At 40.7% G+C, this 25,750-nt stretch overlaps 1 protein-coding gene across 2 annotated transcripts in view; it reads left to right on the forward strand.

Annotated features, from left to right (window-relative positions):
- grip2b (glutamate receptor interacting protein 2b) overlaps positions 1–25,750 on the forward strand; it is a 355,529-nt gene that overhangs the window by 114,297 nt on the left and 215,482 nt on the right. The gene's annotated exons all lie outside the window — the stretch shown is intronic.

Here is a 25,750-nt window from a genome sequence, read left to right on the forward strand (position 1 = left end):
AAAAGAATCAAGTCCGGACACAAGAAACTAAAAAAAAAAAGAAAACAAGCAGGAAGTCGTAAGCTAACTTTGAGCTTGGTGCCACAGGGTGTCAGTATTTAAACAAAGTAGATTCATTAAAGTATAAATTTAGTTTTGTTTCAGTGGTGAATGATGAATTGTTTAAATCTTGAAGGTTTGGAAACCGTCTCTCACTCAATCACAGTCCGGCCTCTCGTCTCTAAAACCATTCATCACACTCTCATCACCCCACCCTGCCCTCGTCTCCACCTCCTCACCCTGTCTGATTATTATTTCCTCCATGTTTTTTATTATTCCTGTCCCTGTCTCCTCCTGCTGACAGGAAACAGTCTGGGGTTGTTCTGAGTGTCAACAGGAATTCATCAATTCATCACTTCTGGTTTGAGCTGCCTCCATCCTTCCTCTCCGTCTCTGTAACGATCAGTTTCTGCCTCAGGAAGCTCCTGTCAAACTTTTAATTCAAGTTTTAGTTAACTTCACTTCTCGATTGATGGACACCTTTAGCAAACAGCACCTGGGATTTAAACCTGACACCTCTTATCACCTTTTCCTTTTTGTTTTAAATATCAAATCTAATATGAAACGAGAGTGTAACAAAACTTAAGAAATGATAAATCACTGATTATGCATCAGTAAGTCATAGGACCTGAGCTGTAATTGACATCATGACCAGCAGAGTGCGCCGTCTCATCGATGAGGAAGTCGTCTGTTCTCCACAGAGCAGACAGTTTCTGATTTAATGAAAACCTCTGAGGGTTCGACCTGCAGCGTCCACCAGAGAAACACAGACGTCACTTTAACGACTCTGCTCCTTCATGGAGTCGTTTTTATTTTAATTAGAGTTAAACTCAGAGGTGATGTCACCTCCTCTCTCAGCTGATAACCTCCTCCAGCTCCTCAGGCTGTGGGCTCGACGTGAATGACAATATCTCCTTAAACAGACGACTTCTGCGCTACGGTTAAAGCTGCGCGACTCACTCATACATGTCCCTCCTGAAACAGTGACAGGTAGGAACTAAAGTATGCAAACGTTAGGTCCTATGAACAACTTAAATGTAACACAACTTGAATGTATTCTTGAGAAAAATAAAGGAAATAATGACTGCACTAAATTGTAAACCTAAATTTACAACCTTAAGATGAAACGTTGGAGTTTTTCCAGTGGAGTACGGAGCTCATTAACGAGCAACATCAATAAAAGCAGTGAGCTCAGATACTCACAATAAACCAGGAGGTGTTCTCTGTGCAGTAATTAAAGTTATATCAAAATCAGGTTATTGCACACCCTTTGATTCCTTTTTATTATCAATAAAGTCAGCTGCATCCTGCACATTGATGTGATTAAACCAACAGTTTTCTCCCTCGTTAGGGGAAATCATGCTTTCAAGGAAAATGGTAAATGTAAATGTGTGATGAAAGACATTTTATGTTAGAATGAGGTAAAGAGACAGGCCTGTAGCCTCCTTGCTAAGTCAGCCATGCCCTTATATGGGCGAACTCGTGACCTTGATAACTTTTATAGCAAGTGAAACTAACTCCTCCTCGTTCAGTGTGTGCTGATGGAGAAATAATCAATTCAGACCTGAATCCTCTTTAAACTAGGGACTGAAAAAAAAAAAAAAAAAAAAAAAATGGACGTCATCTTGCTCGGCTCAAAGTGAGGTCTCCACATAAACTGCTCCCCCTGGTGGCTGGCTGCAGTATAGGTCAAAAAATCCATCTCCCCAGTCATTCCAGATGGGCTGTGGTCAAACTTTAAAAAATTAATCCACCTGGTAGAAATGTTTCTCACGTCTGATTGTTGTGGTGATTTGAAGATATCATTTGGCTGTCTTGTATCCAAGTCCTCTTTTTTCTGAAAAGTTTTGTTTTCATTAGTTATACGAGGTTAAAAACAAGGTTTTACGTCACGTCTAACGATGATCAACAGCTGACGTTCTTTTTTTTTCAGGGATTGTAAAATATGTCTGGAGGTAGAGTCAAGAAGTGATTAGACTCTCGAAAGAAAAAAAAATATATATTTTTTTTTATCACCCAGCTCCACTCAGATTCTCCCAGAATCCCTCACAGTCTCTACTGCACAGACTCTGGCTCCAATGTCTGCTCCTGTGACGGAGGAATTTGGCTTCAAAACCGTACAATGAGAAATGGTGGAGCCACGCTGTCCACTCTTTATACAGACTATGGTTAAAACCAGGCTGTTAACTTCTTTAGTGTAAAGATCAGTTTTTGGATGGGTGTGTTCCACCACATTCACAGAGCTGGTGCTGGTGTTAGTCCCAGACCAGTTCCTGACTTAGTCCTGGTTCTTTGTGTTTCCACAGAAAGAGCTCTGGCTCCAGGCGCTCAAACCTGGAGCTTAGCAAGCACCAACTCTTTGCTAACGTAGTCGGTGTTGGGCGAAGCACTGACTACGTTAGCTTCCTTATGGCACGAGTGACCTTGGGTAAACGGCTATGTATGCAGTGACGTGTTGATGTTTTACAGCGACACAATGGCTCAGCTCCTTCCTGATGGAAAACCAAACCGGTTCTTACGAAGACTATGATTGAAACCAACTACTGTATGTACAAAGAGCTGCACGTCTGCATAGAAGCTGCACATTGCTGAAACACGTTGGGGCAAGGCAAGTTTATTTATATAGCACATTTCAGCAAGGCAAATCAAAGGGCTTTACAGACAGAACAAATGAAAAGAAAACAATTAAAATTCAATGAAAAAGCAGATTAGAATTAATAAGAGGCAGTTAAACAAAAAGGAAAGAAAAAAAATAAATTAGATGAGCTCAGAGTTTCAGCAGACCTGATGTTTTCTGGCAGCATAGAAGCTGAGCCTTTTAGAGCCCCTTAAAACAGACCGTGTTTTTTTTTTAAGTATCACTTAAGTCTCGATTTCACATCTAAAGTTGTTTTATATATCCTATCGTAGCCTCAGTCTGTCATATCAGCTGATGAGCTGAACACAGATCTGACAGTCAGCCACTGTTAACTTTAGGAAACAAAAAAAAAGAAGTTTTTTTGTAGTTTATTTTTTTTCTATCTTTTCAATTCATCTTCAACCTTCACAACTTTCATTAAATGCAATAATAAACTACTCTGATTCTGACTTTTTCTCAATAGACTGGATATTTTCAGATTGAAGAAGCACAACTGTTTAAAAACTGAATACCTGATGATGACCTGTGGTGTTCAACATTTAACATTTAAATTATTTTTAATCTATTAGTATAGTAAACACAATTATCCAACCACAAAATTGTGGGTAGTGAAGATCTCTTTTACCTGACGGCTGATCACCTCCTAATCTGACCTCCTGGAGCAGCACAGAAACTTGAGCTGAAAAAGTTTTAAAAAGTTTGACAAATCAACACATTTTTGGAAACAGTGTTGTCTAACTGTGCGTGCAGAGTCAGAAATAAAACAGGACGACAGTGATAACCAGAGAACAACGCTCCTCCTTTAACTGTGAGCATGTTTTATTCATAGCCCAACACAAACACGGATCCTCTCCGCTGTTTGCTGTTTGCTGTTTGGTGTTTGGCAGGTGGCTGCTGACAGTCTGCAGCCCGCTCTCCGCTCTCAGCTGCACGTCTGAACCGTGGGTGATGAATGACACCATTCAGACTGAGTCATAATCTGCTTTAGCGTAATGAAGGTGAGTATTTCACATTAAATTCACATTCAGCAGGGACATAAATTCACAGGCAGCAGCAGCGTGGGGATGAGAGGCCTGAGGTTAATCTGCTGCAGGCTCATCAACACAGCGACGGCAGGTAAAGAGAGGAAAGGTCAGATCAAATACAGACAGCCATGAAGGTCTTTATTAAAATGGAGAGAGCAGTTTGTTTTTAGCGGATCAGGTCTCTGTAAAGAGCTCTGATCCCCCCTCAGAGGGCTGCTGGATGTGAAAGGCGTGGGTGTTTTCAGGATGATTATCAGAGACGCTGTTAAGATGCTCGATGCGGGGAACTTTGAAGCTTTGGGAGCTTGACTCAGAGCCAGACCTCCTGTGGATCGGTCTTTATCGTACTTTGTTCTGTCTCCTGAAAGTGTTTCATCTTTAAACGTGTGAAAAAGGGGTTTAAATCCTGGTACCTGACCTGGCAGAGGGAGCACCTCTTCTTTAAAGTCCAGGTCAGGGAGTTTGGAGTGGAGCTGTTGGAGTGTTTCGAGCTCCTGATGAGGATGCTTCGCTTAAGAGGCGTTCAAGGTACGTCAAACGTGGAGACGACCTCAGGGTGGACCCAGAACTCGCTGGAGGGGTTTATATCACACCTGGTCTGGGGACGCCGGATGCCTCAAATACATCAGATACGGTGAAATCACAGCTGCCAGGATTTTACAATTCTTTTACAGCAAAGTCATTTTTGCTGTGATGGTGTTCAGTAACTGTGAGTGAGGAGGGAACACAGTGGATATGAGACCCTGCTTTTCACAGAGCTGTGTTTAACCATTGAGGTTTTGTCATAAATTTACAGAAATTTGTTTCAGTGTAGACTCTTTTTAAAGGTGGGAAAAAAATATATATATTTTATTTATTTTATTTCTTTATTTTCTCACATTTTATTTGCATTATGTCCTTCTTTTCTTTTCTTTTCCCTTTTTACAATTTTATTTTATTTTTTATTTTTTTATTATTTTTTTTATTTTTTTGGAGGGGGGCATAATGTGGGTGAAAAAGAAAAACAACAATTAATGTCAGACATTTCTGCTGTCTTCTATTTCATTTAATTGGAATTAAAAATACCCCCCCAACATAAAAAAAAAAAAAAAAAGAAAAGAAAAAAATAAGAAAATTCACTGGAAGCTGGAATGTATTTGAAATTGTTAGTATCTTGCATTTCAAGCTAATCCCAGATCTTGCACTTCTAACCCAGCTTCATGCATTTTTGAAATTACGTTTTAATACTTGAGTACCCATGTGGAGGCCGTGACTTTGAGGTTTCCCTCCTGCAACGACCCAACAGCCTGTTGGCTATGGAGGACCAAAACTGCCAAAATTAAAATAAATAAATGAATAAATAATAATTAAAATAATAATAAAAATATATATACATTAGGAAATGAATAAATAAATAATCAAATACAAGTAACAAAAAAATAAATAAATAAATAAATGTGGAAAAAAAATAAATATCAATTAATATGTAAATATTGGCAATATTTATTAATTTTATTTAGCTATATAAAAGCAGAGGACTTTAATTTACTTATTTATTGATATTTGATTATTTTTCCACATTTATTTTGCATTATTTTTTTTAATTAATTTATTTATTCATGTCCTTTATTTTTTTATTATTGTATTTTTTTCCCAGTCTATTTCCACATTTAATTTTGTGATGTTTTCACTTTTATTTTAACTGTTTGTATTTTTTTTTATTTAACACATGTATATATTTTGTTTTTTATTTTTTTCTCGTATTTTTTACTGTTTATTTTCTTATTTACTTATCTATATATATATATATAAATATATATATATATATATATATATATATATATATATATATATATATATATATATATATATATATATATATATTACAGTTTGCTATTTGTTTTGTTTACTTGTGTATATATTTTTGTTTTTATTTTTAATTTTACTTTTACAGTTTGTTATTTTTTTTAATTTACTTGTGTATATTTTTTTTGTTTTTATTTTTACTTTTATTTTTTTTTAACTTTGGCAGTTTCGGTCCTCCATAGTTGGCTGACCACAGGTATGGAGCAGTGGGTTTCAGTCATCTGCAGATCTTTGGTGGAGACCGAGCTTCGTCCAGCACTCAGGAAACGATGTGACCTGTAGCTGTGACCAGGTCTGGGTGGTAGTTTTGGGAGGACAGCATCTCTCCCCTTTGTCCATCACAAGTCCTGACACCAAATGTTTCAGAGGACAGTGGAAAGAGCAGCAAACAGGGCAACAGTGGGGAGTGACATGTCAGAAAAAGGCTTCAGGTTGGATTCTGACCCCACAGAGAGCCTGACTCGAGTCCAGATCCATCATCTCTCAGTGACTGGTCCCTGCAGACGGTAAAAGCATGAAGTCTCTGCAGGAGAACCGGTCTCAGCTCCCCCTCTGTGGGTCTGTGTGACAGCTCCACCCAGGCTCTGGTGAACTGGAGCGTCCCTGACCCAGATCTGTTACTTCTGTCTGGTTTGTTGGTGTTGTTCAGCTCTGTGGGGGAAACGTCTCAGACTGCAGCGCTCTCTGAATCCTCCTCCGTCATGGAGTAAAGAGACGCTCCCTGATCACAGGAAACACTCACACGCTCTCCCTCATTTCTGGGTCTTTCCTCCCTAAATCGCTCCAGTTTAGCAGAATTCCTGGACCAGCAGGAATCCTGGATCTGGTCCCTGGTGGACTGGAGTAATCGGCTCCCAGCAGGAGGTCCAGCCAGAGCCAAGTGAGGCAGCAGCTCTGTAGTTAAGCTCAATCATCACGGCTCAGACCGCCACGAGACTGGAGCGGTGATGACGAGGGGTTTGTGTATGCAGTGTGTGTCTGTATATGTGTGTGTGTGTGAGTGTGTGTGTGAGTGTGTGTGTGTGTGTGTGTGTGTGTGTGTGTGTGTGTGCAGCTCTCAAGGGAGCCAAGGCGAGCCAAGACCCGGTGTGTGATCATCATCGCCATGGGACGGCGAGAGGAGCGCACGGCTTATTAAGGGGCTCGCCACAGGAGGGCGAGTCGATCACAGAGCCAGCTGGAGATCCCTCAAAGCGTTCAGGAGCCGAGGGAGCGGCGGCGAGGGCGGGAGAGTGACACGGAAACTGAGGGATTCTGACAAAGTGCAGACGATAATCACAGAGAGGGGAGGCTGAGGAGGTGGAGGAGGAGGTGGAGGATGGAAACGGCGTCCAAAAGGCAGCGAATATCAAACCAGGAGCGATAAAAGCTCCCAGAATGCTTCAGAATGGCCTGAGAACAGACGACCATCAGACGTTTGAGTCTAAACTTAACTCAGGGAGGAGACGGCGTCGTTTCTTTCTCTGTGATGAGTCTGAAATAAATCAAACTGTCCCTGAGGAGCTTTACGTAACTTTAAAACTAAAAACAAACGTAGCCATCTCCACCCTGCTGAGCGACCATTACTGTGTGTACGAAGGCCAAAATAAGGCTGAAAATACTGTACATCTTTAAGGACGGGCTCTGTGCATTTTTTAGTCCTGATTTTGTCCCTGTGGTGCCACCGTAGTATCTTTACATGATTCACAGCTCAAGCAAAGCCTCTTTTTCTCTCTGTGGTGTTTTAAAAAACTTTATTTCAGCCCCTGTCTGAAACACTTTGTTTCAGCTGCTGTCTGCAACAGGCCTTGGTGTTTGAGGCCCCTGACCCTCCAACCTGTCATGACCAAAAACTGTTTATAGAATGGACAGTGTGACTCCACCTTTTACCATTTTAGAATAGAGTAGAATAGAAATGTATCGTCATTGTAACAAGTACAACGAAATTGAAGTCACAGCAGCAATCAAGAAAACCAAAGTAAGAAAGTGTATAGAAAGTGTAAAAAGCTCCATAATAAAATAGATGCTGACAGCTTGTCCATCATTGTCCAGTCAGCCAGCCTCCACCTCCACAGGGTCCAGGACTGAGCTTCTTCAGCAGTCTGTTCAGTCTCTGTCTCCTGGATCCTGTCTGCTCACAGCAGGTGAAGCTCTTCACATGTGGCCTTGGTGTCTGCTGTTAGCTCTGTTAGCCATGTCTGTGAATAGCATGATGCTACTCTGCCCTCTGGTGTTCCCTCTGTTGCTGGGTTAGCACAGCTAGCTCGTCCATCTTATTGGAGATAGATCTTACGTTCCCAATAACGATGGATGGAAGGACAGGTCCATGTCGTCACTTCTTAGCTCACACCTGAGAACCAGCACGTCGTCCTCACCTCCTTCTCCTCACCTTGTGGAAAACATCTGGCCTAGCACCAGTTAGCATTGACATGCTACAGGCTGCTAACAGCTGATTTCACATGTAAACAAAGCAGCCATGGTTACATGTAGGATCTCCAGACAAACACAGGAGAAAAAGTAGTAAAAATATCACTGAAGACACAAAAAGTTTTGTGTCCGCGACCAACAGATGATCCGTACAAAGTAATGATCCACTCCAAATACAAAGATGACGAAAAAGAGACAAAAAAAAAATTACAAGAAACCGACAAAGAAGAGAGAGCTGCTGCAAAAGGTAGCCATAGCCAACAGGTTGGCGCCAAGTAACCAGTTTTTTACAGTTTTGAACCCAAACTACCTCCGTCAGAGTTGCCGCCACTGTGCAGCTGGTCATAGCAGGAGAGAATCTAAGAGGATCCTGACAAAAATAATTTATTTTTCCTTTCTGAAGTCATTAAACGTGAGGTCAAACCCTGTTTTAATCTTATATAATCAGTTTTAACAACTCCAAATGAAGACATGTCAAACTAAAATCTAACTTTGTGAGTGTAAAAATGTGATAAAGTTAATTTTCACAGACAAACTGCACTGAACTCAGATTCAGCACAACTCCCACAAACCAGAACGACTCCTTTCTTACACTTTCTTACGCGTGTGTGTTACAGGAGAGGAAATGAAAAAAGAGCCAAGCAGCTCGAGGAGTTTCAGTTTTGCTTTGCCACATTGAATTTTGGCAGAAATCAAACAGCAAAGATTTCTTTTCTCAACCCAAACTTCCAGATTTTCATTTCTGTAAAAGCTGGCTCAGGCTACAGAAACCTGCAGACGGAAAAAAAAACAATTTGGAGGAGACTTCAAGTCGCACAAATCAGCCGTTCAATCACGGACAAATCCACTTGTTGAGACTGTTATTTTTTTCTCCATGTGAAAAACTTGAAGATAACAGAAACAGCTAACGTCAAATACGAAGAAAATACAAAGATTTATGGGCAGTAGTGACTCAGTGACAGGGTGAGACCACCTGCATGTGTGTGTTTGTGTGTGTTTGTGTGTGTTTTCAGTGATAGCAGCTGAACGTGTCTGAACGCAGCCTGGGGAAACACTGATATCTGCTGGGCTTACAGGAGGTGACAGGCTTTCTAATTAACTCCATGCTGGGCTCTTGTACAGGCTAATTAATGAGCACAATGACCTGCAGACTCTGTGTGTGTGTGTCAGAGTGTGTGTCAGTGTGTGAGGAGGAAAACATGTATCTGTGGGTGAGATGAGGAACTTTTGTCCATCCTTGTTCTGATGCTGAGGCTGAGCAGAGGAAACTGAAGGATCCTGGTTTGTGACATTTTAATTAACACTGAGAGCAGCAGACTCAGGGAGCGGCTGCTCGTTTGCTTCTGTCTGATGGACGTGGAGGCACATGGAGGGACTGATTTGCACACAGTAAAATCAGTTAGGTTAAAAATAACCTAATTTGGGCGAGAGTTAGTTGCAATAAATCAATCGTAAACTAGAGATGGGAACTGATAAGATTTTGTCAATACCAATGCTCTTATTGATTCCCTTATCACTTCTTGTTGTGAATTTTCTTGGTACAAAAAGTATCTTTACAGGTTTTCTGTGTCAACAACATTTAACTGAGTTCATACTGTAAATGAATAAAATGTAACTGGTCCCTGAGTCTGGATATTTCTGGGCATAATTAAACAGAAACAGGTCAAAATTTCACACAATGTGACGTTGATGTTCTGTGTTGTAATATATTAATAATTCAAGTAGGCCATCTAGTGTCTCAAAGTGGTTATAGCAATGGTTTAAGTTGTTTGGAACCTTTCCGTAGTTATGAAGTCAGCCATGAGCCTTTCATTAGCCTGTTAGCTTTTAGCATTTGAAATTCTCAATATTTTTTACAAAGAGTTGATGTGATATGTTTCTGTGAGGAAAGTTGAAGTTCTGTTATACTGATGTATGCTAACTGCTAGCATATCAATGTAGTTCCGTAAATAAGGTGATTTATACCATGTTGAATGTGCTGAATATGAATCTCCTGAGAGAGAGTGATATACATTTCTTTATGAAGTCAGTTCTTCAGGAAAACTTCAAGCTGAAAATCCTAAATCAGAGTTTTCTTGGGAAATGTTAGCTAACTGCTAAGCTAAGCTAGCTGCAGCAGACTAGTCGATGCAAGGCCCGGTGGCTCCGGCACAATGTAAAGAATTGATAAGAGAATCGTTAAGCACAAAGGCTAACGATATCCATGGATTGAAACATTTCTTATTGATTCTCAACAGGAACCAGCTTTTGATTCCCATCCCTAGCCTAAAAAAAGTAGTATTAGATGTTTATACAGAAATTGCTGCTGTTTGGGCAAGTTTTTCCAACTTGGTGGTGACTGGAACGCTTTGAAATCAGAGATGACAACTCATCACTTCCCAGTTCTGATGTAAATGTAACACAGCATAAAACTGTAGCCTGTGTGTTAGCCTTTAGCTTGTGCTCTATCTCTCTCCTGTTTCTCTTTCTTTTTCTCTTCTGTCCTTTTTCTGTCTGACAGTTAGGCTCCAGTGTCCACCATCACTACAAAATTAATCACAGAAATCGTTTCCAGCAGAAAAAAACTCAGATCTCTCTTCTCTCTGATAAACTTCATCAGATGGCGTGTTGTTGTCATAGAGACTTAGGCCACTGCATTCATACGACTCCAAGAGGACAAGCCACAACGATGTACTGACCATGCCAGGCCAGTAGTTGGCGATGTGGATATATGTGTGTATATAAGCTACTCAGAAATCTGCCAGAGCGTTTTTCAAAGTTTCCGTTTTTGGACAAAACGCAACACGGTCTCATCGGATTTGACCGTTTTTGGTGTCGTGTAAACACAGCCTTGCACTTGACGTAAATCAATCTGGTCCCATTTGACCAGTTTGGGAAGCTGAGATGTAGCATTTAGGGGCTGTTTACATGAAAACGGTTTTAGAGTAAAATGCAAAAGTTTTGTTGTGTTTCGGGCTCGTGTTTACACATTAACTGCGTTTCAGCCGACCCAAAACACAAACCGTTGCCGTGTAAACAGTAAGATGGAGTTTTCAGCGGAAATGCTAACGTCATGCTCTGCTTCACGCGAGCAATTCCAACTGTCCATGACCTGCGGTTACAATCGTGGTGATCTACCGTGTTGAACTTGTGCTGCCCAATCTGTGACTGTCTTTAATGTAACGAGCATCTGTTTTTCACCAGATGATCGGCCCAACTCTACTTCAGAGGAGATCTACCAAAAGCTGCTTCTGGACAAGACACCACCTACAGGCCTGGCATGCTTACTACAGCGTTTCCAGTCCCTCAGTGTTTCCTTGTAAACACAGATTTCTTTCACTGTGTTTTAGCGTTTTCGGATCAAATGCTGCCGTGTAATCGGGGCCTTAAGAATAACTTATATTGTTCCTGATAATCTCATTTTAAAGTGTGGATCAGGATCAGGCAGATATCTGGAAGAGAGACTTTTCCATTGCTGGCAGAGTTTACATGTGTGCACTTTTAGCCAAGGATGCACGACATATCTGCATCAATATCGGCCGGTGTTGGTCATGTTTTTAACATATCGGTATCGGCTGATGTGTAAAAGCGGGTCGATATTTACTCATTAGCTACCAGCCATTTTCAGAGCATCTTGAACGATCTTTCAAGACCCAAATAAAATTGTTTTCTCTGACCATGTAAACACCAAAACTTCCTCAGAAGAGTGGACTCTTTCTTTTGTCTCTCTTCCTGCTTTTGATCCAAAAAAACAGACAAAACAAACTTTTTAATCAGGTTCGTCTCCGGCGCTCCATCCTTCGCTCCCTCTTACCCTCTCCATGATCTCTGTCATCATTTCTCTCGATCGGGCCGCTCTTCCTCTCTGAACTTGCTCGACACATCATCTGTGCCTGTTCAAACATGTTTATCTCCTTTCTCTTCTTTTATTTCCTGTTTATGATTCACTCAGAAAACCGTTATCTCCTGTGCTTTGAGGAAAAAAGTAATCTCAAAGAATTAAATAGAAAATTTAATCCACCATCCTTTAAATGAAATAGAAACTTATCAGAGCTTCAGGTCTGAGTTTGGATGATTTCTGGGAAAAATCTGAAAAGTTTTATAAGAGCTGCAATAAAAAAGACATCAGTGTGACTGGCAGCAGAGTTATCTGATCACACTCCTCCATCCTCTGTTTTTAGATTTCCAGGTATTTTCAGGTATTATTGCATCTTAATCCTATACGTCTCCGTCCTCCTCTCTGGATGAGTGATAGGAAATGATATGGTTCTTTAATAACAGCAGGAGCAGCTCCTCTGTTTTTATAAAACACTGTTTCTGTGAGATATCTCCTCACATGTTTAAAGTGAGACACAGAGACGAGCAGAGAGGAGGATTAGAGCTGACGGAGAGGCTGAAACAGAGGAAGACGAAGCTGTGACGGAGCGAAGAATGAGCTGGCGTGGAAACTGCCGCTTAATCCTGCAAATGTTGTCAAACTGTTTGTGGCCTGGAGCTGATGGTGGATCCTGGATTTGGATATCAGTGCAGTGGATGACAGGTGCAGAAACAGGAGCTAACACCACGTTTGATTTCCAAAAACACACATTTCTTTGTTTCCCTTCAGGCCGACTGTAGCTGTGTCTGGAAAGCAGAACGTAGTCGGTTTTGCAGCCCTCAGGTTTGTTTTCAAACTGGATTTGTCACCATCCAAACTTCAGAGGAACATTCATTAAAACCTGATCCTGATCTACAGATAGCACCTGTCGCTCTGATGCTAACCGCTCACCTGCTGCAAATGACCAATGATATTAAACGAAGACTGCAGGAATCGTGGGCTTGGATAGAAAAAGTCATAACGGTGGGAAGGTAAAGCATTTAAACATCTCATCTCTGGTTATTATTGGAGGATTTGTCTCTGCTCCCCCAGTTTCTCCCCTTTCTTTCATAAAACTGAGGAGATAATGTCGTTAAAAGTCTCCAGGAAGTGGATCAGACCTGAAGGAAACTGTTGGAAATTTTGCAAATCCACAGACAGCAGTGTAGAAACAGAAATCTAATAATGTGTTTGTTATTTTTATTAAAGCTGTCTTATTAGACTTATCTGAGACTCATTCACCAACAAGAAAAAAGAAAAAGTCTCATTTCAAAATTTTAAGGGAACCCTGAGTGTTAGCACTGGTAGTGACCATGAAATGCCCCAACTACGTCAAAAACTTTTAACTTCACTTCCTTTTTAGGCACACAGAGAGTTGTGCATTCTGAGATGATGACGTTAAAGGTTAATAAGATACAGTCAGTGTTGCAAACTTAAGCAACTTTTTTGTTATATTTAGCAACTTTTCAGACACCTCTGGGGACTTCAAAAATGTTAAACAGCAACAGAAACAGCCAAAAACACGAAGTGATTCAGTATCACATTTCACACGAGCAAGGCTGGAGCCACATATTTCAGTCCAAAACTCCTTCCAAGTCTAAATCAATTAAAACTAAACCAAACCCCAATTTAAACTGATAATCCCTTCGTTTAACACAGATTACACATGAGCAGGATGTGAAAACGACTGGAAAAGTCATAATTTTATCTATTTGCCTACGAGTTGGACAGAAAATATCTGAAAGTCTGGCTAGTCGCTTCTTATTAACCATTTGTTGCATTTCACTCTTCAATCAATCAATCAATCAGTCAATCAATCAATCAATCTTCATTTGTATAGCGCCAAATCATAACAAACATTATCTCAAGACACTTTACAAAAACATTTACAGGTCTAGACCCGCAAATGTTAATAATGTTTATTAGCAGAAACCCAAAATCAAGACAAGATAAGGAGTCTTATCTTGTCTTAATCAGAGATACCTAACCCTAACCCTTCAAACAACAAGCATCTTCAGTAAACTCCCAGTTAGCCTATTAGCTTATTAGCTATCACTAGCTATCATTATCATTATTAAGTGAGCTGTGCTACTCGCCCGTTGAGAATTTTGGTCCTTGATGATTGGATGATTTTAATAGCTGAAAACAACATTCTGTACTTTTTTTTTTAATAACTTATTCAACACCATACTGATCCAGTTTCACATTTCACGAGAGCAAGGCTGGAGCCACATATTTCAGTGCAAAACTCCACCAGAGTCCAAAACAATTAAAAAACTGAACCCAACCTCAATTTAAACTGATAATCCCTTCGTTTAACACAGATTACACAGGAGCAGGATGTGAAAACGACTGGAAAAGTCATAATTTCATCTGTTTGCCTACAAGTTGGATATAAATGATCACAAAGTATGGCTAGCAGCTTCTTATTTGCCTTTTGTTGCATTTCACTCTTCAAACAACCAGCATCTCCAGTAAACTCCCAGTCAGCCTATTAGCCTATTAGCTGTCACTAGCTATCATTACAATTATTGAGTGAGCTGTGTTACCCGTTGAGAATTTTGGTCCTTTATGATTGGATGATTTTAATAGCTGAAAACAACATTCTGTACTTTTAAAAAATATATATTTATTCAACAGCATGCTGATCCAGTTTCACATTTCACAAGAGCAAGGCTGGAGCCACAAATTTCAGTGCAAAACTCCACCAGAGTCCAAAACAATTAAAAAACTGAACCCAACCTCAATTTGAGCTGATAATTCCCTCCTTTAACACAGATTACACATGAGCAGGATGTGAAAACGACTGGAAAAGTCATAATTTCCTCTGTTTGCCTACAAGTTGGATAGAAATGATCATAAAGTATGGCTAGTGGCTTCTTATTTACCATTTGTTGCATTTCACTCATTGGTCTATGTTTTTTTTTTATTGTTGCCTTGTTGGTTTTTGTGTATTTTTATTCTTTTTGTTTTCTTTTCCTTTTTTTTACACATTGACCCTGAGTCTGAAAATAAAGCCTATCTATCTATCTATCTATCTATCTATCTATCTATCTATCTATCTATCTATCTATCTATCTATCTATCTATCTATCTATCTATCTATCTATCTATCTAAACACCCAGTATCTTCAGTATACTCCCAGTTAGCCTATTAGCTGATTAGCTATCATTAGCCGCTCACAGCCAAATTTCCTGCACATAAAACACAAACACACACTCTGCATTTTAAGTGAGCTGTGTTGCTCACTCATTGAGGATTTTGGTCCTTCATGATCAAATTACTTTAATAGCTGAAAACAACATTTTGTACTTGTTAAATTTTTTACTCAACCCCAAAAACTCAGCTTTGGTGCAGCATCTACGGCCTCTCAGTTTCCAACCTCATCATCCATGCAGTGATCTGAGTGAGCTAGATGTGATGATAATGAGGCGATGTGCTGACTGGCTGTTTGAGCAAAGTCTAAGGGGCGAGGTTACTGGCTGAAGCGTCCAGCAGTTACAAGCATCAGCCTCAGACTGTGAGGAATGAAACCAGTGTAGGGGTGTTAAAAACTGCAGTTCCTCAAGTGTCCACTTGTGGCTGTCTACAGAAACAGCAGTAACCACACACACACACCCATTCAGAAAGCTGATCTGTACAACAACAACAAACACGTTTCAGCTGGGTAGCTCTGTTAGCATGTTTTAAACTGCCTATAGGGGAAAAAAGTCAACCAACCCAAGTATTACTGGAGCAGTACACAGACGATCCAGCAGGGGGAGCTCTCTGATTGGTCCCTGGAACCAATGAGACACATCAATAACTGGCGTTAAACGAGTCTAAATAATCACATGAAGCATTTTTTAACCGTTTCCTTGACTCATTCAGAGACGACTTTAAACACGTCACACACACTCACACTCTTGTGTGTGTGTGTGTGTGTGTGTGTGTCTCTTCCCAAACACACACTGACATCACACATTGCTGATTCACGCCTAGTGACGTCCAACGCGCTTATCTCTCCCGTTAATTTCACGTAAACCATCTATTCCTGTCTCTGACTCACTCTCTGGGTATCCTCGGTGTTTCTGTATGTGTGTGAGTGTGTGTAAGCGTGTGTGTGTGTGTGTGTGTGTGTGAGTGTGTGTGTGTGCCTCCTTTATGTGAGGTGCTGCAGTGTGACAGACAGCCCAACACTATCTCTGCTGCACACACCACTCTGCTACACTCATGACCCATTTAATTTCCCCTGTATACCACTGACACACTCCTGGTCCCCATAGCAACACACGGATCAAACGTGTTTCATGTGAGGCAGAGGGGGAGTGTGTGTGTGAGTGTGTGTGAGTGTGTGCTCATGTTGGAGTGAGAGGTTTCTGCTCTTTTATCTCTGAAAGTTCAGCGTGTTGTAGAGACGCTGAAGCAGACGGAGCTGAAAGAGGAGCAGAAAGAGGAGCAGAGAGGTTTCTGTTTGTTTTTACGAGGAGTCAGAGGAAGACGCGTCCTCTATAACCTGAATAAAAACATAACGTCTGACGTCTCTTCATGCAGATGGAGCTCAGGCTGCAGACCAACGCACTGCGTGGCTGAATCAGCACATTTCCCACCAGCGCTAACACACGCTGCAGCTAACAGAGAGCTATAGGTTTTATTCCAGCTGCAGTCATTTGTTATACTGCCACCAAGGAACCTCTCATCGTTATTATCAGAGAGCCCGGTTCTTCTGAAGTGGGTTGCTGTGAGGTTCCTGTCATTAGTGAGGGTTTACGGCCCACACACTGAGGAACACACTGTTAAACATGGAGGGTTTGATTCTCAAAATCAGTTTTTGCTGGATTCTGATTTCTTGACCTCAGTCTGCTCTGTACAAACGGATGCATCGTATCAATAAGAGCTGGGAAAATGTCCTTTTTTCACAGTTTGATTCTTTTACGATTTTTGAGGTGCCGAGTCGATTTGAATTGTAATGATCCAGTTTTTGCGATTTTCTAGTTTGCCTTTGAACACCAGACAATGGGAAAAAGTTGAATTGATGATAAAGTCAACAGACTATATCATGAGCCATTTTTTTTTTTTTTTTTTAAAAGCACATCACTTGAGTCAGAGTAAAACATTTCACCCTCTGCTGGAGAAATATGATAAGATTTTTTTCCAATCTACTTTGTAAACAAAGACTGAAATGAAGGATTTAAATTTGGTTTATTATTTATTTATTTTCTAAACTAAGAATTATACAGTAGTGTATTGCATTTACTTGAGACAAAAAAGGAAAGGAAAACATTTTTTTCTTCCCCCATCTAACTTGTAAACAAAGACTGAAATAACGGATTTGCATTTGGGATAGAAGAAACTAAAAAAAGAAAAAAAAAGGTTTTTTTTTACTTTTTTTTTTTTTACTTTTTTTTTTTCCAACTAAAAATTACAACGTGGTGTATTGCATTTACCTAAAACAATATCCTTTTTTTTTTTTTTTTTTTTTTTTTTTTTTCCCAACCTCACTTGTAAAGAAAGACTAATGAAGGATTTACATTTGGGATAAAAAACAAATAAAAATTAAAAGAAAAGAAAATAAAAGTGTTTTTTTTCAACTAAAGATTATACCCTGTTGTATTGCATTTAGTTGAGACATTTTTTTTTCTTTTTTCCCCCCATCTAGCTTGTAGACTAAAATGAATGATTTACATTCGTGAAAAAAAGAGATTTTTTTTTCTTTTTTTTTTCTATGAATCATACGGTGGCGTATTGCATTTACTTGAAAAAAAAAAAAAAAATTTCCCGCTTCAGCTTGTAAAGAAAGACTAAAATGAAGGATTTACATAAGTAAAAAAAAAGTTAAAAAAAAAAAAAAAAAAAAAAAATAATAATAATAATAATAATAATAATAATATATATATATATATATATATATATATATATATATATATATATATATATATATATATATTTATATATTTATATATATATATATATATATATATATATATATATATATATATATATATATATATATATATATATATATATATATATTTTTATTATTATTATTATTTTTTTTTTTTTAACTAAGACTCATACAGGGCATATTGCATTTTCTTAAGAAAATAAAATTTATTAATAACAATAAAAAACTCCTGCTTTACAACATGACTTTTTCAGTACACAGGAACTTATATTTTCATGAAATATTATCTGGTAAAAACAGGATGTCCTATGGCTCTGCTACATGACTTGCATGTTTTGCTGATGCTAACCAGAGGTGCAGGGTCATTTCAGGTACGGTAGGCTTTTTAGTGTGTTTTAGTTAACAGTTACATGGTTCATGCTTCTTCATAGAGATGTCGATTAAAGATTTTCAGGAATTCCTTTACTCTTCAGAGCCATGCTTTTATGAGTTAGCTATCTCCTAAAAACTGGAGGATCTTCTTTTATGTTTTCAGGTGAATGCAATACCCCATCATAGAGTCCTGATTGTAATATCATAAAGCAAAAAAAAAACTTTGTACATATTTGATTTTTCTCACATCCCTAGTTCAATAGAAGTAGGGATTGGTACCAAATTAGATAGTTTTATGGGTGCCGACCCAATTCAGACTGTAGTACCAGGTATTCATTCACATTAAATCAAATGGCAGTGTGTTTAGGTACCTAAACACATCATCGTGACTGTGAGGCAGTGGAAGAGCGGCTGATTTTCCATCTTTGACATGAACACAGCATTGCAAGTTTCAGATGTAGAAGCGCTCCATCCTCAGTCCCTGTGTTGACATATTTTTCTTTCCCATCAGCGTCTGGAGTTGGAGTTTGCTCTGACACTTTGGAGCGATGTGTTTGATGAATTCTCAGGTGATGAAGTGAGAAAACTCTGCAGAGCCTCTGGAGGAGGATCTGAGATGGATGCACGCAGCATCGGCTGTAATCGAACATCTGTAGCGGCGATGGGTTCAGTCAGAGATGAGGTGACGCGTACGAGTGTGTACTTCTGCACTGCATCACTGAAAATTAGACGATTCGTCACGGACACACACTCAGACACACACCCACAGAGTCTGGCACAGGTGTATTTTTCACAGAGAGAGGAGGGAGGTGGGGATGGGGAATGAGATGGAGGGGAATGGTAATGTGGAGGAGAAAAAAGGGATTAAAATAAGAGAAAAGGAGGACAAATTACAGCCGTGAACTGCAGAGCAAACACTTTCCCTCTGCTCTCAGTTCATTTGGGCTGAATAAACTAACAAACACACGCTCTGACATACAGTATACACTCCCCCAGAATGCCTCTGAAGATCCGCGCTCTCCGTCTCTGAGTGATGTACGAGTACATTAAGGAGGAGAGAGCGCACACCCCAACCCCAACGCACCGCCAGAATACACAGCAGAAGAAGAAAAAACAGGCCATGTTCCAGAAATTTCTCCCTCTGAGTTTGAACAAAAAGCTCTCCCAGTATGAAGAATCTGGCACACAGGGAACGAGGAATATGAATTAGAAAAGAGGAGGAGGATGGAGGAGGATGGGGGGTTGATGGTAGAGGAAATAACGCTGCAGGAAATGTGCTCAAAGATTATTCATCAAGATGCAACCGTTAACAATTCAAGCTCGCTCTAAATGTCCACATCCATGTGTCGCTCGGTGTGTTTAACATGTTCCCTGTGTTTGCACCTGTTCCCACCCCATGATGATCCTCTCCTGGTTCATGTTGGGCCGTAAAACCTCAAACCTTTAACTCCTGGTTAGGGATGGATACCTCTTTGGATGAGCGATCAGGATATGTCGTGGTGGTTCAATGAAATGAGCGGCACGATTGTGAGAAAAGACGACGGAGACGTGGTCGCACTGGCCGTCCAAGGTGTGACCTACTCAAGCACAAGTGCCCCAAGCAATGCTCTATTCTCCCTGCTGGAGACTTTAGCGGCTACGTCACCGTGACGAGATGAGAGACTGTCCACTTATTGTTCCTGTGTCAGCAATCGTGGTCGGACCTAAAAATGAGCGGGCACTGTGGAGAAATGTCACTTGTTCAGCAAGGACAGTTAGAAACGGACTTCTTGAAGCTGGTTTGAAGTCACGCAGGGCACAGAAGAAACCCTTCATCAACCAGAGGCAGAGGAAGACCCGGGTCCTCTTTGCTAGGGATCTTGGAGCTGATGTCCACTTCAGCCAACTTCCTGGTTAGGAGACCTGGAGAAGTCTACAGACCGTCCATCGTTATCTGGCGCCGCCCTGTTGGTTATGGCTGCCTTTTGCAGCAACTCTCTCTTCTTTGTCCATCTCTTTTTCGTCATCTTTGTATTTGGAGTGGGTCATCACTTCGTATGGCTCATTTGTTGGTCATAGACACCAAACTTTTTGTGTCTTCAGTGATATTTTTACTACTTTCTTCTCCTGTGTTTGTCTGGAGATCCTACATGTAACCATGGCTGCATTGTTTACATGTGAAATCAGCTGTTAGCAGCCTGTAGCATGTCAATGCTAACTGGTGCTAGGCCAGATGTTTCCCCACAAGGTGAGGAGAAGGAGGTGAGGACGACGTGCTGGTTCTCAGGTGTGAGCTAAGAAGTGACGACATGGACCTGTCCTTCCATCCATCGTTATTGGGAACGTAAGATCTATCTCCAATAAGATGGACGAGCTAGCTGTGCTATGGTTACATGTTGATTTGGCTAAAGCTGGACTAAAACTATGAAGTACAAAAACATGATAAAACGAAGAGTCAATCTAAAGTAGCTGTTTAGACAAAAGCTCCAAATGTTTTTAACTTTCTAGAAGCTTCTACATAACCCATGTTTTCAAGAGTGACAGGAATAGAGCGGGAAGATGGGCGCTAGCTGAATTCGAGGTCATTTTTCATCTCTGACTCTGAATTTCTTGAGGTGCCTACAACACCACGATTTTCCCGAGTCATTCATAGAGTCACAAAGCCAGCGTCACGACTCTCCCTGAAATCAACTTTGACTTTATCGAGCCTCCAAATCCCCCTCTTTGTTTCGTGTCGGCGTCTTGCCCCAGGAGACATCACCAAAATCTATCCCAGGTGTCCGGCACCGCGTCAGCCCGTCACTCTCCCTCCTCCCTGCCGTTTGCGCCGCTCTGTAATTTAGCACTTAGAGCACAATCCTGCCTGAAAACTGAGACGATAGCTTGACAGGACTGCCAAGGCTGGGCAAGGGAAACAAAAGGCGAGGAGAGGAGTGGGAGAGATTGATGGACACGAGATGGAGGAGAACAAATTCTCTACAATGAAGTTTTGAGGGAGTAATTAGACCTTTTGTTGGTTATGTAATGATCTTTTCTGCAGGGTTTGGAAACCATCTGACAGAGTTACTCTTAAGATTAGTTCACTTTCAGAGGCCGGCTCCTTTTCACTGAACTTCTCTGAGGAAACTGAACTCTTATTCATGGTGCACAGTGACGACTGAGAGATCTGATGGGGGCTGGAGATTTCTACATGTCTGTTCAACAAACAAAGGAATATTTAATCCAGAGTCTGAGGAGTGTTGGGTCGGTGCCTTTGGGGTTTCAAGAAGCTGCTGGATGCTGAGAACCAGCACCAGAGACGAGCATGACCTGGGATCTAGAAATGATGTTTGTAGTCCAGGATGTGGTTGTTAGAGAGGTATGATCAAGGTCAGAGAGACACTGATTGAGGAAACATCTCTCCGGGGATCGTGAAATCCTGGGAGGAGACTTCACTTACACACTCGTCAGAATTATAAAAGCTGGTTGACATGAGATTCCTGCTCTTCCACCTCAAGAAAACCAACAAGAACTGGTCAACTCAGTCCACAACTGGTTGGGTAAACAATAAGCTGACCCCCAGCGGTGCTGGTCTTGGTTTAGTACCTCCTAACCAATGGTCTTCTCTGAGCCTGATGGTGTGAATGTGTCTGTCAGCTCTCAGTCTAAAGCAGGGATCTCAAACTCGTGCCATGGAGGGCCAAGAGGCTGCAGGTTTTCTTTCCAACCAGAAACTCCACCAGCTGATTTCACTAATTACCTCACCTTCAAACAGAGAGCAGGGACTAATCAGTGGAATCAGCTGGTGGAGTTTCTGGTTGGAAAGAAAACCTGCAGCCTCTTGGCCCTCCATGGCACGAGTTTGAGACCCCTGGTCTAAAGAGTGACCCTGTAAACTGGAGACCTTCAGCTGAACGTGTCAGAAGAGATCCAGGTTACAGCAGAAGAAGTCCAGGGAAAGTCATCCTGGTTTACTTTGATAAACGTGTGATAATCTGCTCATCAGGTCAGGATTTAATAATGATCTAAAACTGTTTGAGGAGAAAGCATCCCGCTCAGAGTCCTCCATCGACTGGGTCACTCTTTAAAACAGAACACCAGACTTTCCCTGTGGTCTTTATGCTCTATGTCGAGCCTTTTTGTTTCTTGTCTCTTTCCAAAGTGTCAAAAGCCTTTGTGGTTGCCTTGCTGCCCTCTACTGGTCTGGTCGTGTAGTGCAGTTATTTTTAAACCCCCGTTTCCACCAAGTAGTGTGGTTTGGATCAGTACAGTTTGGTATGGGTTGGATCAATAAAGCCTGATCCTGTTTGTGTTTCCACAGCCAACCATGTCCTTCTTGGTAGGTGGCGTGTAAGCTGGATGCTGGTAGGCGTGTCAGTCGCGCAGCACCACACAGTGTACCCTGCTACTAAAACCAACGAGGGAGAAAAACGTGACAGTTTCATTAGAGATGGGAATCAAAAACCGGTTCCTGTTGAGAATCAATAAGATATGTTTCAATCCATATTGTTAGCCTTTGTGCTTAACGATTCCCTTATCAATTCTTTACATTGTGCCGGAGCCACCGGGCCTTACATCAACTAGTCTGCGGCAGCTAGCTTAGCTTAGCAGTTAGCTAACGTTTCCCAAGAAATCTCTGATTCAGGATTTTCAGCTTGAAGTTTTCCTGAAGAACTGACTTCATAAAGAAATGTTCATCACTCTCTCTCAGGAGATTCATATTCAGCACATTCAACATGGTATAAATCACCTTATTTACTAAAATAACAACATAACGCAAGCCTGATGCTAACATATATGGGAAACTGCATTGATATGCTAGCAGTTAGCATACATCAGTATAACAGAATTTCAGCTTTCATCACAGAAACATATCACATCAACTCTTTGAAAAACATACTGAGAATTTCAAATGTCAAAAGCTAACAGGCTAATGAAAGGCTCATGGCTGACTTCATAACTACGGAAAGGTTCCAAACAACTTAAACCATTGCTATAACCAATTTGAGACACTAGATGGCCTACTTAAATTATTAATATATTACAGCACAGAACATCAACGTCACATTGTGTGAAATTTTGACCTGTTTCTGTTTAATTCTGCCCAGAAATATCCAGACTCAGGGACCAGTTACAATTTATTCACTTACAGTATAAACTCAATGAAATGTTGTTGACACAGAAAACCTGTAAAGCTACTTTTTGTTCCAAGAAAATTCACAACGGGAATCGATAAAGGAATTGATAAAGAATCCGATCGATAAGGGCATCGGGTTTGACCAAATCTTATGAATTCCCATCCCTAAGTTTCATTGTGGCAGCAGTTTCATAATGTTGGTGGCGCCATATCCCAAACAAACAGGAAGTTCTCTTCAGTGAACTGGAGATTTGAACATGGTGGGGTTATGTGTCCTTCTTTATCCTCATAGTGGAGCAGATAAGTGGAAAAATTGTTCAAATGATGATGCAAGCATGAAATTTGGCACAAATACTCTCTAAGGGACACTCTTTTGAAATAAAATGTTAGACATGTCAAAATTCAAGATGGCGGCCATTTTTAAAGATGGATGCCATTCTATCAGACGATTCTTATTTCAAAAGTTCAAATGATGATGAAAGCATGAAATTTGGTACAGATACTCTCTAAGGGAGACTCTTTCGAAATAAAATGTTAGACACACCAAAATTCAAGATGGCGGCCATTTTTAAAAATGAATGCTCACTGTTTTAACAGTTTAAATGATGATGCAAGCATGAAATTTGGCACAAGTTCTTTCTAAAGGAACAGTTTTTTTTTTTTTTTTAAATAAAACATTAGACACCCGAAAATTCAAGATGGCGGCCATTTTTAAAAATGGACGCCATTTCCATTGAATGCTCACTGTTTTAACAGTTTAAATGATGCAAGCATGAAATTTGGAACAAATGCTCTCTGAGGGACACTCTTTTGAAACAAAACATTAGACACAACAAAATTCAAGATGGCGGCCATTTTTAAAAATGGCCGCCATCTTGAACCATTGGGTGTCTAATGTTTTATTTCAAAAAACTGTCCCTTAGAGAGAACTTGTGCCAAATGTCATGCTTGCATCACCATTTGAACTTTTGAAATAAGAATTGTTTGATAGAAATGGCGTCCATCTTTCAAAATGGCCACCATCTTGAAATGTTGGCGTGTCTAACATTTTATTTCAAAAGAGTCTCCCTTAGAGAGTATCTCTACCAAATTTCATGCTTGCATCATCATTTGAACGATTCTCTTGAAATTTTACAGTTTTCTGCTCCACTATCACTGTCAAACAGGAAGTGACCATTCTTTCCACCAATCAACAGACTGCAGTGTTTCTAGCTCCACCTTCTGGGGTCAGATTGGTATATCTGTCATATGTCTTTGGTCTGTTTTGCACAATGTACCACAGGAACCAATTTGCTCTTGGAAAAGTAGTTCCAGAGCCTAAAAGTTCCTGGAACTTCTCATGGGTTAAAAGTTGTCTTTTTCTTTTTGTTTTCTCACAGTAACAGTCTCATCATCCAGCTCTCAGAGGTCAAACATTTTAGCAAAAAACGATTCTTCATGAGAAAAATAACACAAAAGAAAAGCAGATTGTGTTTCCTGACCTTCGCCGACACCATCACCTTTCGTCTTTTGCTTTAGTTGAACACATGAATCAATCTAAACATCCATCACAGCTTCCTGTTTAACCCTCCCAAAGCTCAAACTTAGACAGAGTTGACCTAAAACAGAGACATGGCGAGCAGGATGTGAGTATTTCTGGCTCCTTTAGCGCCACTTTTCTCTCTCTGTGAGTACAAAAGTAGGGCGGCGATAAATGACACTCCAAAGTCTGTTTCCTCACATCGATTTTCCTCTTGGAAGGCAGAAACTCTGAACCCACGTGGAGAGGAGCCGGTGGAGTGATCGTTGTGTAACGCTCGGCGCCTCAACGAGTTTCTAGAGAGCAGAAATCTTTATGGGACACAAATCTGTCATTAGAGCTGTTTATTTCCATCATTTCCTCCTCCTGACGGCACAATTACGCCATTAATGCTAATCCCAATTTACACCACCCACACACACACAGAGCTGCAGACACACACGTTAATGCAGATTTATATCAGAGTCGGGGACTCGGTGTTCTCTGCACAGATGTACATTAAGCAGCAGGAACCAGAAACCAGAGAGCAGACGAAGAGAAGAGAGGAGCAGTCAGAGGAGGAGAAAAGCTCCAGAGATCATATCCACTTCAGACGCAGCGCTGGGAGAGACAGGTCTCAGATTTAAGACGATGAAAGAGCGTTTTTAAACGCAGGCGCCAGGCGACGACGCGTCTGAATCAAGGTGTGAGGAAACTTCCAGAAAAAGCACAAAGCTCTCACAGCAGATTGATTTCCAGGAAATCAGCTACAATCAGCTTTCTGATTAACTCTGAATCAAAGTATCTGGAGTTTCTGATCCTGAATTCACTTTGCCCAGCCTCATGTCACGCTGGCTAACCACCAGAAAGAAGATCCTGACATGTTTGAAGCTTTGGCTTTGGCTCAGGTTCACCCAAACTTTCCCTCCTCCTGGTTTCAGACTGATGGGGTTATCTCTCAGTGTGACAGACCTGTACCGTCCCACTTTCTGGTTCCCTTCTGTTGGGGTCTCAGACTAAACCGATCCGACCCCAGAAGGTGGAGCTAGAAACTCTGCAGTCTGTTGATTGGCTGAAAGAATGGTCACTTCCTGTGTGACAGTGGCTCACAG

The sequence above is a fragment of the Halichoeres trimaculatus genome, unplaced genomic scaffold, assembly GCF_033239565.1.
Source record: "Halichoeres trimaculatus isolate MK-OKI-2021-1 unplaced genomic scaffold, fHalTri1.1 fHalTri1_scaffold_1, whole genome shotgun sequence".
Classification (NCBI taxonomy): domain Eukaryota; kingdom Metazoa; phylum Chordata; class Actinopteri; order Labriformes; family Labridae; genus Halichoeres; species Halichoeres trimaculatus.